Genomic DNA, 14,426 nt, shown 5'->3' with positions numbered 1-14,426 from the left:
AGATCTTTCAAAAGTCACTGGATTCAGGGAAAGTCCCGGATGATTGGAAGATCGCTGTTGTAACCCCCTTGTTCAAGAAAGGATCAAGACAAAAGATAGGCCAATTAGCCTAACCTCGGTTGTTGGTAAAATTCTAGAATCCATCATTAAGGATGAGGTTTCTAAATTCTTGGAAGAGCAGGGTCGGATTAGAACAAGTCAACATGGATTTAGTAAGGGGAGGTCATGCCTGACAAACCTGTTGGAGTTCTTTGAAGAGGTGACAAGTAGGTTAGACCGGGGAAACCCAGTGGATGTGGTCTACCTAGACTTCCAAAAGGCCTTTGATAAGGTGCCACACGGGAGGCTGCTGAGCAAGGTGAGAGCGCATGGTGTTCGAGGTGAGCTACTGGTATGGATTGAGGATTGCCTGTCTGACAGAAAGCAGAGAGTTGGGATAAAAGGTTCTTTTTCGGAATGGCAGCCGGTGACAAGTGGTGTCCCGCAGGGTTCAGTGTTGGGGCCACAGCTGTTCACGTTATATATTAATGATCTGGATGAAGGGACTGGGGGCATTCTAGCAAAGTTTGCCGATGATACAAAGTTAGGTAGACAGGCAGGTAGCACTGAGGAAGTGGGTAGGCTGCAGAAGGATCTATATACTGGATTAGTGGTGCTGGAAGAGCACAGCAGTTCAGGCAGCATCCAACGAGCAGCGAAATCGACGTTTTGGGCAAAAGCCCTCCTGATGAAGGGCTTTTGCCCGAAACGTCGATTTCACTGCTCGTTGGATGCTGCCTGAACTGCTGTGCTCTTCCAGCACCACTAATCCAGTATTTGGTTTTCAGCATCTGCAGTCATTGTTTTTACCTTGCAGAAGAATCTAGACAGTTTGGGAGAGTGGTCCAGGAAATGGCTGATGGAACTCAATGTGAGCAAATGCGGGGTCTTGCACTTTGGAAAAAAGAATACAAGCATGGACTACTTTCTAAATGGTGAGAAAATTCATAAAGCCAAAGTGCAAAGGAATCTGGGAGCGCTAGTTGAGGATTCTCTCAAGGTAAACATGCAGGTTGAGTCCATGATTAAGAAAGCGAATGCAATGTTGTCATTTATTTCAAGAGGGTTGGAATATAAAAGCACCGTTGTGCTACTGAGACTTTATAAGGCTCTGGTTAGGCCCCATTTGGAGTACTGTGTCCAGTTTTGGTCCCCACACCTCAGGAAGGACATACTGGCACTGGAGCGTGTCCAGCGGGGATTCACATGGATGATCCCTGGAATGGTAGGTCTAACATACGAGGAACGGCTGAGGATCCTGGGATTGTATTCATTGGAGATTAGAAGATTAAGGGGAGATCTAATAGAAACTTAAACGATAATACATGGCTTGGAAAGGGTGGACGCTAGGAAATTGTTTCTATTAGGCAAGGAGACTAGGACCCGTGGACACAGCCTTAGAATTAGAGGGGGTCAATTCAGAACAGAAATGCGGAGACATTTCTTCAGCCAGAGAATTGTTGGCCTGTGGAATTCATTGCCGCAGAGTGCAGTGGAGGCTGGGGCGCTAAATGTCTTCAAGGAGTGATTGATAAATTCTTGATGTCACAAGGAATTAAGGGCTATGGGGAGAATGCGGGTAAGTGGAGTTGAAACGCCCATCAGCCATGATTGAATGGCGGAGTGGACTCGATGGGCCGAATGGCCTTACTTCCACTCCTATGTGTTATGGTCTTATAGTCTTAAGTATCTGTTTTGATTACAAACATTGTCATTCTAGTATAAGTAAAATGTCAAGCCGTCCTGATTTGTACAGACTACAATTGCATCCATGTCCACCTCTTTCTCTCTTTCTTGCAGTCTCCCACTTACTCTTCCAAAGATTTCCCTTACACAGACAGCAATACACTTTTCCTGCAGTTCTTTCTTTTTTCAGATACAAAACTGATATAATTGATTAGAGCCATCTTTATTCTCCTACTTTCTCCCTCAAGAATATGTACTCCAGTTAACAAAAACACTGGGAGGAACTGTGCCATTGAGGTTGCCAGTGCTGGTGAAGATCACATTTTCCTTCTATCAACACTTGGCATTTATAGGAGGAACTGTCATTTCTTTTGACCAATTTTAAGTATTAATGTTTTGTCAGGTGTGGTGGAGATTACCAAGCTATTTAAAGTCATGAATGTGTTCTAGGAGCAGTATGGCACAGGATCACAGCTTTAATTTTCATTTCAAACATTTCAGTCAGACAACTCACTCCTTGTCAGGGTGCTGTAATCTCAATTCCTATTGGGAGATTGAACAGAAGTGACACGCAGGAGGACAAGCTGATCAGAGAAGAAGAAAAGATAGACTTTGAGCAGGAGACTATATCTACTCAGAAATGTCAGGGAACAATTCTTCTATCTCCGATAGTGCAGAATACTCTGTGTGAGATTATATTTTGCTAAGGAGGTGTTCATCAAATCCTGACACCTGTTGGAGACAGATTTGCAGTTTCAGTGCTGGTTACAAATAACATTGCCAGTGGCCATGAACAACTTTGCATCAGGTTCCTTTAAGTTTGTAGTTCTGCAGAGGTCACTGAGATTCCTACAGTGAAAAAGAGGAATACTTTGCTTTTTCTCTTTCCGGTAGGAAGCAGGAAGAAGGCCTTTGCTGTGTAGTAGGTTTTTCATCATGCAGGGTGCCATTGACAGTCACTTTGAAGTCACTGCTTGTTAATTCAGCGATGTATTAAATTGCAAACATTTCCAACATTGTTATGTGTAGCTGGTTTCATACATGTCAGTGTCCATTATCCTGGCAGCAGTTATAACATTTTTATCCACCAGCATCCACTATTCCATTAGTATTTTATTCATTGAATAATGAGAATTATCCAGTGACCACTGGGCATATGACTGTGGTGCACAGTCAACACCTGGAGAGACCCCATCACATAAATTGTTATTGAGCAAACCAACAGAGTGTTTATACAACAGTGGTGAGGCTGCTCAGGAGGAATACTGGAATATTCACCCGGCCACACATCACATTTAATCGTGGACTGCATCAATGTGGACATCATCAGGCACAACCCTTGGCACCGAGTGTTTGACAAGCAGCTGAGGAAGGGCAGACAGTGGAGCAAGGGATGAGACAACCAACAACTAGTCACCTTTCTGGTTGGATTGACAGAATTTTGTTTTATTCAATTGAGTGACATGGGCATCACTGGCACGCCAGCGTTTTTTGCTTGCCCCTAGTTGCCCTTGAGATGCCTTCTTGAACCACTGCAGTCTGTGCTCAAAATTAGTTCATCTGATTACAGTACCACTAAAAGCAACCCTAATTCCCCAATCAGTGACAATCTTTCAAATTGACTTATTTCTGATATTTCCTAACACATTGTCCCCATACTTAATTATGCATTGGGATCCCAGCGATTGTTTTCATGACTTAAAAAAAATACAACAATTATGTCAGATGTGTTGATGAAAAGTTGAGAAGCTGGAGAAACACATTAAATTGCAGCTTGGAGATCCTGTGAAGTGATATAAAATGTGTTAAAATTAATCAATTGCAATCTCAATTCAGGTGGCTGGATTGAACAAGTTTGGCATTTAACAAGTTTTAAAATAGATGAAAAATGAAAGTATCAATTTTACCGCTTGTTACCAGGGATAAACATTTAAATACTAAAATAACTTCAGTTTGAAGGAGAGAATCTGGTGTCAAATGTCATTACAAAAGGGTTTTTTTCAGATTGAGGATTTCTATTCAAAAAAGTATGTGTAAAGGCAAAGTTTGTGTCCATCTGAAAAATAATGTAACTTGAATAATATGTAATTGAATTAAGAATTCACAATGAGAACTGTGAACTTTAAATATCAGAATCACAGATAAAGAATAGAATCATTTTGAAGGTAAATATATTTCTGAGAAAAAGGCTGCTGAAGGAGCAAGAGCTGATTTTGGAGATAAAAGCACAGAGAAGTAAAGAAGCAAAACACATGAGAAAAGTGGATTAAGAATTGTGCCGTGAAACAACGTGCAGGAAAAAAGTAATTATATATTATTATGGCAGATTCAAGTTGAGCATATGAGAGATTTTCTTCTTTACTTCATCATGAATGAATAGTCAATCCCTTTAAATGTGTTGCAGAATCCTGAGATTATTTTCATGTAAGACTGCAAAGTTTTTGGGATACAACAACTGTTGAGGTAAAAAGTTTGGGTTTCTGGAGCAGACAAATCAGGCCAAAGTAATGCTGCAAGCACCACTTTGTAAAAGGAAACTCTGATTCGTTAGTAGCAGCGTGACAAAGAATATTTCTCGACAGTATTCGGTCTGAGTACTTGTCATTAAATTTTAGAAAGAAAAGGATCCCTTTGGTACAAACTCATAGTGACATAGGGAGCAGCACATAAGCAAGGATTGATAGGCAAGGGAAAGAGTAACTTAAGTCATAGACAGGTTACTCCATTAACCCACATTCAAATAATGAACAAGAATCGAAAAATGAACTTTAATGACTAGAGGACTGAAAATCATAAAGTCGATCAAACTAAGTCAAGACCTAATTGAATAGTTGAACCAGTTAGTAACATAGACAAAAGGAAAGTTTACAAAATGCTTATTAATTTGGGGACTTATTTGGACCAGGAGATCACAACAAGATGATTAAAAAGGAACTTTTAAATTTCTGAAATGTATTATATTCACTTAGTAAGATCTTCAGATGTCTGATCATTTACTTAAAGAAGTAAGTTATACATTTAATATGCGAAGCACAAATTTCTAACAACATTGCTATGGCATTGGTATTGTTCAGAGATAAATTATAGAACCAAACATATCATATGTAAGCATGCTGACATCATGAATAAATGGATAGGTGGCCTAACAGTGTGGGAGGTTTATCCAGTGTACAATTGTAGAAAATCCTAGAGATGTCAAATTGAGACATATGAATATGTACTTAGTGGCGCTTAACTGAAATATGTTGGTGACATCATCCCTGCTGAAACTATTAAAAGTGAATGTCTGACCTATTGAATTGATGCCATTTTTGCACTGCTAGAAAAGCCTTCAAGGGATGATCAATCGGATGAACAAATCTATAGAAATTTTATTCAAAAACACATTGCACATATCAAGAAGCTTATGAAGAACCACAGAATGTACCTGGAATTATCAAATGGTCTTTCAGGATCACATAAATTCATCCAATACTGTGGCCACACCAGGTCCTGATAAGAAATTTAGTTGGAAATAAGACAAAAAAAAGATACTTGTGGATCTCAGATACAATCCTCCAGGAGTAAACAAAAGTAAAACAAGATTGTTCACCACGTGTTCAAAAAGAGTTTATAGTAGCAATAGTGCACAACAGAAGTAAGATTCTGGAGTTTAAAGAAAGTAGGCTGAACAGGTTCACTTTTTGTTTTTACTCTTGATATTTGTCTGATGCATTATATACTGGATTAGTGGTGCTGGAAGAGCACAGCAGTTCAGGCAGCATCCAACGAGCAGCGAAATCAACGTTTCGGGCAAAAGCCCTTCATCAGGAATAAAGGCAGTGAGCCTGAAGCATGGAGAGATAAGCTAGAGGAGGGTGGGGGTGGGGAGAGAGTAGCATAGAGTACAATGGGTGAGTGGGGGAGGAGATGAAGGTGATAGGTCAAAGAGGAGAGGGTGGAGTGGATAGGTGGAAAAGAAGATAGGCAGGTCGGACAAGTCAAGGAGGCAGTAACTGAGCTGGAAGTTTGAAACTAGGATGAGGTGGGGGAAGGGGAAATGAGGAAGCTGTTGAAGTCCACATTGATGCCCTGGGGTTGAAGTGTTCCGAGGCGGAAGATGAGGCGTTCTTCCTCCAGGCGTCTGGTGGTGAGGGAGCGGCGGTGAAGGAGGCCCAGGACCTCCATGTCCTCGGCAGAGTGGGAGGGGGAGTTGAAATATTGGGCCACGGGGCGGTTTGGTTGATTGGTGCTGGTGTCCTGGAGATGTTCCCTAAAGCACTCTGCTAGGAGGCGCCCAGTCTCCCCAATGTAGAGGAGACCGCATCGGGAGCAACGGATACAATAAATGATATTGGTGGATGTGCAGGTGAAACTTTGATGGATGTGGAAGGCTCCTTTAGGGCCTTGGATAGAGGTGAGGGAGGAGGTGTGGGCACAGGTTTTACAGTTCCTGCGGTGGCAGGGGAAAGTGCCAGAATGGGAGGGTGGGTCGTATGGGGGTGTGGACCTGACCAGGTAGTCACGGAGGGAACGGTCTTTGCGGAAGGCGGAAAGGGGTGGGGAGGGAAATATATCCCTGGTGGTGGGGTCTTTTTGGAGGTGGCGGAAATGTCGGTGGATGATTTGGTTGATGCGAAGGTTTGTAGGGTGGAAGGTGAGCACCAGGGGCGTTCTGTCCTTGTTACGGTTGGAGGGGTGGGGTCTGAGGGCGGAGGTGCGGGATGTGGACGAGATGCGTTGGAGGGCATCTTTAACCACGTGGGAAGGGAAATTGCGGTCTCTAAAGAAGGAGGCCATCTGGTGTGTCCTATGGTGGAACTGGTCCTCCTGGGAGCAGATACGGCGGAGGCGGAGAAATTGGGAATACAGGATGGCATTTTTGCAAGAGATAGGGTGGGGAGAGGTGTAATCCAGGTAGCTGTGGGAGTCAGTGGGTTTGTAAAAAATATCAGTGTCAAGTCGGTCGTCATTAATGGAGATGGAGAGGTCCAGGAAGGGGAGCGAGGTGTCAGAGATAGTCCAGGTAAATTTAAGGTCAGGGTGGAATGTGTTGGTGAAGTTGATGAATTGCTCAACCTCCTCGCGGGAGCACGAGGTGGCGCCAATGCAGTCATCAATGTAGCGGAGGAAGAGGTGGGGAGTGGTGCCGGTGTAATTACGGAAGATCAAATGTTCTACATAGCCAACAAAGAGACAGGCATAGCTGGGGCCCATACATGTGCCCATGGCTACGCCTTTGGTCTGGAGGAAGTGGGAGGATTCAAAGGAGAAATTGTTAAGGGTGAGGACCAGTTCGGCCAAACGAATGAGTGTGTCAGTGGAAGGGTACTGTTGGGGACGTCTGGAGAGGAAAAAACGGAGGGCTTGGAGGCTCCCGCGAGGAGGTTGAGCAATTCATCAACTTCACCAACACATTCCACCCTGACCTTAAATTTACCTGGACTATCTCTGACACCTCGCTCCCCTTCCTGGACCTCTCCATCTCCATTAGTGATGACCGACTTGACACTGACATTTTTTACAAACCCACTGACTCCCATAGCTACCTGGATTACACCTCTCCCCACCCTATCCCTTGCAAAAATGCCATCCCGTATTCCCAATTTCTCCGCCTCCGCCGTATCTGCTCCCAGGAGGACCAGTTCCACCATAGGACACACCAGATGGCCTCCTTCTTTAGAGACCGCAATTTCCCTTCCCACGTGGTTAAAGATACCCTCCAACGCATCTCGTCCACATCCCGCACCTCCGCCCTCAGACCCCACCCCTCCAACCGTAACAAGGACAGAACGCCCCTGGTGCTCACCTTCCACCCTACAAACCTTCGCATCAACCAAATCATCCACCGACATTTCCGCCACCTCCAAAAAGACCCCACCACCAGGGATATATTTCCCTCCCCACCCCTTTCCGCCTTCCGCAAATACCGTTCCCTCCGTGACTACCTGGTCAGGTCCACACCCCCCTACGACCCACCCTCCCATTCTGGCACTTTCCCCTGCCACCGCAGGAACTGTAAAACCTGTGCCCACACCTCCTCCCTCACCTCTATCCAAGGCCCTAAAGGAGCCTTCCACATCCATCAAAGTTTCACCTGCACATCCACCAATATCATTTATTGTATCCGTTGCTCCCGATGCGGTCTCCTCTACATTGGGGAGACTGGGCGCCTCCTAGCAGAGCGCTTTAGGGAACATCTCCGGGACACCAGCACCAATCAACCAAACCGCCCCGTGGCCCAATATTTCAACTCCCCCTCCCACTCTGCCGAGGACATGGAGGTCCTGGGCCTCCTTCACCGCCGCTCCCTCACCACCAGACGCCTGGAGGAAGAACGCCTCATCTTCCGCCTCGGAACACTTCAACCCCAGGGCATCAATGTGGACTTCAACAGCTTCCTCATTTCCCCTTCCCCCACCTCATCCTAGTTTCAAACTTCCAGCTCAGTTACTGCCTCCTTGACTTGTCCGACCTGCCTATCTTCTTTTCCACCTATCCACTCCACCCTCTCCTCTTTGACCTATCACCTTCATCTCCTCCCCCACTCACCCATTGTACTCTATGCTACTCTCTCCCCACCCCCACCCTCCTCTAGCTTATCTCTCCATGCTTCAGGCTCACTGCCTTTATTCCTGATGAAGGGCTTTTGCCCGAAACGTTGATTTCGCTGCTCGTTGGATGCTGCCTGAACTGCTGTGCTCTTCCAGCACCACTAATCCAGTATTTGATTTTCAGCATCTGCAGTCATTGTTTTTACCTTGATGCATTATATACTCAACTTATCTTTGGCTTTCCACACACCGAAGTGTGTCACGTATTCAGAATTTCTGTCCCACAGCATTGTTAGTCCATTGAAAAGAAACTCACAATGCTGAAATGTTGTCTAAACTCAAAACTTTGTCGATAAAGGCTCACTCATACCGAAACCTTCAGTAAGCATTAGATGTCTGAAAGAAATGGATACAAACTTCCATTGGTACTTTTTGTTCTTGGATAACAAGGCAGTAAATATTTTATTGTTGATTTAAACTCCAAGTCATGTCTATTAGAAATACAAGTTAAGTACTAGCATAAAATCATTATAACTATGCAGACTTGTAACCTTGAATTCAAAAATAATAAGAAATGTTATTTAGTGTCTCCTGTAGAAACATGCAATTTTTTCTTGTCCTGTCCATTCTGGACTTGATTCCAGTGTACATCTTGGTGAATTCAGAAGGACTGAAGTGATATAGAATTACATAGAAGTTGCAACATGAAAATAGCTGCACAGTCTGTGTTAGTTGATATCAATATTTAGATTAACAATATTTTGTGCCTCTCCCTGGTAGGAACAAATCAAAGGATCTCTTGGGGGCAAGCTATTTTTGTAAAAAAGAGTTTTGAACCATGACAACAATTCAAAATTTAACTTAAAGGATGAAGACTTTGTCTAAGTTTAAAAATTAGCAACTGATTGATATTATGCTTCGGATGAGACTAGAAACCATCTAGTTGCATGACTGCATTATGAAGAAGAGCAGTGGATTTCTCTCCAATGTCTCAGCCAATCGTTGCATTTCAAGTAATAACTCTACAAAAGAGATAATCTGATCATCGTCATATTTCTGTTCGTGGACGTCACTATTTAAAACTTGACTGTTCAGCTTCTTACATTACAACAGTGGCTACACTTCACTGGTCCAGTTTGTTCCAATTTCTCTTTTTAGCCTTGTCTTGCAATGTCCATATGCTATGAGCCTGACATGGAGTCTCCACTGTGACTCATTTATTTGTTTTATTTCTCACCCTGAACTGCATTGTTTAAAGATTTAACTTTGTGATTTCACTTTGGGATTTTAAATGTCTGTTCACTCACTGTCTGAACTGGACTTGGCACCACCTCCACAGATCACCATCTTGTGATGCAACCTGTACCTTTGCACAGGAGATGCAAATTGTTTTTATACCAACATTTCTCTTATCAGGTCTCAAAAGTTTTTTTGTCACTTTTCAGTTGCTACAAGATACTTTGGGGTTTGATGTCCTCAGCAATCAGGACTATCCTTTCTGGGTTGCCTGCATATTTGCATTGTTGGGATTGTTGCTGCTCAGTTAAATCTTCAAATCCCACTTTGATCATGATTTTGAGTTTGCTGCCATCTGTAAGATGTAGTTCATTGTATTATTGAGACTATTTGCAGGTTATAAGAATAGACTCTGTATTGCTACAAAGATGGTTAGGAGGACATAGCTTTGAGCTTTTGTCTCCCCTGAGATCCTAGTTTACTCTCCTACCATGTCTTCATAACATCACTGTGGGAGGTACTTATTGCATTCAATCAAGTATCTAACATTTCACACCCACATGCAACCATTTATATGCAAAATAGTGTTCAGCTATGCAATGAAGATCAATTGCATGGAAGTAATTTCTTAGGAGTAGTATTTTACATATATCCTCCTCAATATAGACACAAAAGAATGGTGCCTCAGCATACAGTACTGTAATCCCATTTGAAGTGGTCAACTGCACTTTATGGAATATCTAATAGCTGAATTTATGCAGAGAATTTTAAAAATAGGAATCAAAATAAGTTTGAAGTTTGGTTATTTTAAAGTAAGTTGCTTATGCTACTGGAAATACAGGTATAGGCAATTCACAAATAAAACAGCTGAAACATCATCCACTGCACCAATTAAAGCCACAAAGTGAGTATCAAATTGTTTCAGTAATGTGGTGAAGTTGTCTTTGACAGGTTTGATCAATGTAGTCTCCCAAAAGGTGGCACAAATCATAATACACTTGAAAACTAAAAGTGATAAATTGCATGGAAATTTTCTTTCAGACATCTAATGCTTACTGAAGGTTTCGGTATGAATGAGCCTTCATCGACAAAGTTTTGAGTTGAGACAATTTGCTGAAGAATATGATTGCACCCCCGCAGCTTCAACTTCAAATTACTCACAGTGAAATGAACTTGAAGAGAGGTCGAAATTGTCCATAGGAATCTGATTAAATCATACGGTAGAGGAAATCATGTGTGTGACTGCCTGCTGGTATACTGCAGGATTTTGAGCACCTGCTATCATCAGTGAAAATGTTACTGACATGAATGTCTGAACACTGGGCCTCAGAAATAGAAGAGGAGCAGCAAGAATACAAAAATGTGTACAGGATAAATTTCACAGTCCGTAGATTTCCACAGGCCCAAAATTCTCAAAGAATCCAAGCTGTAACCTATGATTTTCCATTTGCTAAAGTTATGAGTTTAGCTCACAGGTTTCCAACATTTCTATTGAATGATAAAATGTACTGGTTGAAATTGCTGTACAAGCACATTGATTTAAAAAGCATTATCAAGCAGCAGGTATATCCAAGATCATGTTTGGTGCAAATGGAATGAGGTGCATTTATTAGCATTGATCAATAGAACATTGGAAAAGCAGGGATTCTTGGAATAATCTAGTTAGGCATTTGATCCAACCGTATATTTATTTTCTTCATCTGACAGGTCAGACACCAGTACAGAAGGAGACATAAAACCAAAACTACTTTCAACTGAAAGTTTCAGAGAATGAAAATTTGTGACATTAAGTTCTTATTTTTATTGAAATACAGTAATTATTTGGATATGAAAATATATGGCTGCCATGTTTCAGAATATAGAGAGATTTGTTTTACAGCAAAAATACATTATGTTAAGGTTAATAATACAGAAAGATTTCCTATGAGTGATCAAAGCATTATTACTTAGAAAGTTACATAAAGAAATGCTACCTCTTTATGTAACTGAAAAATATAGAGCAAACTTCAATCACCTCTAAAAGTTAGTAAATACAATGTATTACAGGGCATTAGAATCATTTCGCCTGAATGGAATCATTTCATTCTGAATGGAAAACTACAAGTAATCAATAAAACAGTGTAGCTGGCATGATCCATGAGGCATCATTGACGTTTATAAAAACACTTGAGAAATTTGAAAGTTGAAGTCTTGTTTACCTATCCAATCTTCTATCAGCCATCAGCTACAAGGCTCAAGTCAGGATTGTAATGAAATACTCAAGATTTCCTAGATGACTGCAGAACCAACAATATTCAGCACTCAGCACCATCAAGGAATAAACAACCTGCTCGACTGACATCCCATTTAAGATCTTCAACATTCACCCCATTTACCATCGATGCACAGTGAAATCAATGTGCACGATCTGCAAGATGTTACCGAGGCTCATGTGAATGCACCTTCCAAACTTGGAACCCCAGCACTTAGAAGAACAAGGATACCAGATATATGATAACACCTCACCCTGCATTTCCCCCTTCAAGCCGCACAACATCTTGTCATGGAATTATGCAACCAATTGTTCACTGTTACAGGGAACATGCTATGTAAAGGTATTATAGGTGTTCTTACACCACATTTGCACAACAGTTCAAGAAGGCAGCTCACTAGCAACTTCTCAAGAACAATTGGAGACAGGCAATAAATGCTTACCTAGCCAGTGACATTCACATCTTGTGAATGAATAAAACACATTTCCAAAGTGTCACTCTGCCTCTCTTTGCGACTGCCTTCGCAACATGCATTTATTCCTTAAAGAACGACAGTAGCATGATTATAGAGGGTGGGGCTGGTTTGAATACCCCCAAACTGCAGGAAGGTTAGGTGCTAGCTAACACAATTCTGCACTGTCACTATAATGCACTGTCTGAAGTGAGTAGCATAGAGGTCTTCTGCCCTTCAGTGGGGTTGAGCAACTACAGAAGTCCCAGCTGTATCAAAACCCAGTGGTGGATTTTTTCCGAGATCACAAGTAGCCTCATGAAGAAGAGATGACAAACTCCTGAGCCTCATTGTCTGGTCTTGTTGGTCATAGAGGAATAGTTTAAGAGTAACGGTGCTTTTCATCGACTTGGATTTTGAGAAAATCTACTTCCGCATGCCAACCCACATCAATTGTATGATGATGGACTGCATAATATTCTGATCATTTGATTTTGGAAGAAACTCAATTGATTGTTAATTATTTAATTAAAAATAGTGAGTGGCTTGCTGATGTCTGCGCTCAACCACTGACCATACTAAGGGTTCAACTTGGGAAAGGGCAGAAACGTGACTAGTTTGGCACCTCACATGTTTTTTGTGGCATCTTTCCCACCCATCCCTGCTGTATACACACTTGGGTGGTAGGCCATAAGATCCAATCCCAACTGTTTTGCCTCCAATATTGTTTCTGAAAATGGATTCCATTGAAGTAGTTAGGATGGACGGGGAATAAAATCATAAAATATAGCAGCAGCATTAAGTCATTTGGCTCATCAAGTCTACCCCACCATTCAATCATGACTGAGATTTTCCTCAATTCCAGTCTCTTGCTTTCTCCCCACAACCTTCAATACCCTTATTAATCAAGAACTGACTGATCCCTGTCTTGAAAACACTCAATGACTTGGTCTCCACAGCCTTTGGTGGCAATGCATTCCATGGATTCATCATCCTTTGGCAGAAAAAAATCCTTCTTCTCTCAGTTCGAAAGGGTCATCCATTCACTTAGGCTCTGCTCTCAAGTTTTAGTCTCTCCCACTGGTGGAAACATCTTCTCCCTGTCTACTCTCTCCAGTCATCTCAATATTTTGCATTTTTCAAATAGATCCCCCCTCAACCTCTAAACCCCATCAAGTACAGATGCAGAGTCCTCGTAGTTCCTCATATGACAAGCCCTTCATCTTCGAGATAATTTTTGTAAACCTTCTTTGGACCCTGTCCAAAGCCAGCATATCCTTCCTTGGATACAAGCCCCAAATCCACTCATAATATTCAAAATGCCGTCTGACCAGAGCTTTGTAAAGCTTCAGTGGTACATCTCTGCTCTTGTATTCTAGATCTCTCAAAATGAATGCTAACATTGCATTGCCTTCCTAACTGCCAAATGAGTCTGTATTTTAACTCTAAGAGAATCCTAAACTAGGACTCCTCAGTCCATTTGTGCTTTGGTTAATCTATGCCTCTTTTTCCTATCAAAATGCATAACCTCCCACTTTCCATTGTATTCCATCTACCGATTCTTTGCCTACTCTGCTTATCTATTCAAGTCCTTCTGCAGCCTCCCTGCTTCCTCAGCATGACTTGTCCCTTCATCTAAATTTATGTTGTCTCCAAAGTTATTGAAATTCCCTCAGTTTCTTTGGCCATGTTGCTAATGTAGGACTTTATATCAGAGAGAGAACTTATGAATGCAGACTTCATTATAAATTGCTAGTTATTTGTAATTAAAGAGGAAATTGGTCCATGATATTTTTAATCAACATAAATGCTTGCAATCATGGAAGCACCCATTACTGAGTTTTGACATTGAGGGCCAGAAGACTGAGACAGTAGATTATAGATGTGGGGCAGGACTGCGTCAGCAGCCTGTGAACAGCTAAACATTCTTCCTGGTGGAATGGTTGGTGGTGGGTATGTTGGGTGGGGTGGGAGTGTTGGAAGCACGAAACAGATTGCCATGTTCTCTTTATCCTCTACTTCATTCTTTAAAAATTGTTGCAAAGAAAGAAGCCGATAACTACCCGGCAGTCATCATTATTTCCTAAAATGGAAAGAAAGCCAACCTTCCCCGGCTGGATTGTGCAAATAATTGAGATTCTGTTTCTTTGTGTATTATCCAGCTCAGGATTTCAAGAAAGTGCAATGCAGCTAGCAGTTGACTGATCTATGCTTTATTCAGAAGGCAAA

At 42.0% G+C, this 14,426-nt stretch overlaps 1 protein-coding gene across 2 annotated transcripts in view; it reads left to right on the top strand.

The window, feature by feature from the left end:
• Positions 1–14,426, top strand: part of LOC140463195 (docking protein 5-like) — a 447,686-nt gene that overhangs the window by 206,204 nt on the left and 227,056 nt on the right. The window lies entirely within an intron of this gene.

This window comes from Chiloscyllium punctatum, chromosome 37 (genome assembly GCF_047496795.1).
Source record: "Chiloscyllium punctatum isolate Juve2018m chromosome 37, sChiPun1.3, whole genome shotgun sequence".
Classification (NCBI taxonomy): domain Eukaryota; kingdom Metazoa; phylum Chordata; class Chondrichthyes; order Orectolobiformes; family Hemiscylliidae; genus Chiloscyllium; species Chiloscyllium punctatum.
This window is presented reverse-complemented; position numbering and strand designations above follow the sequence as displayed.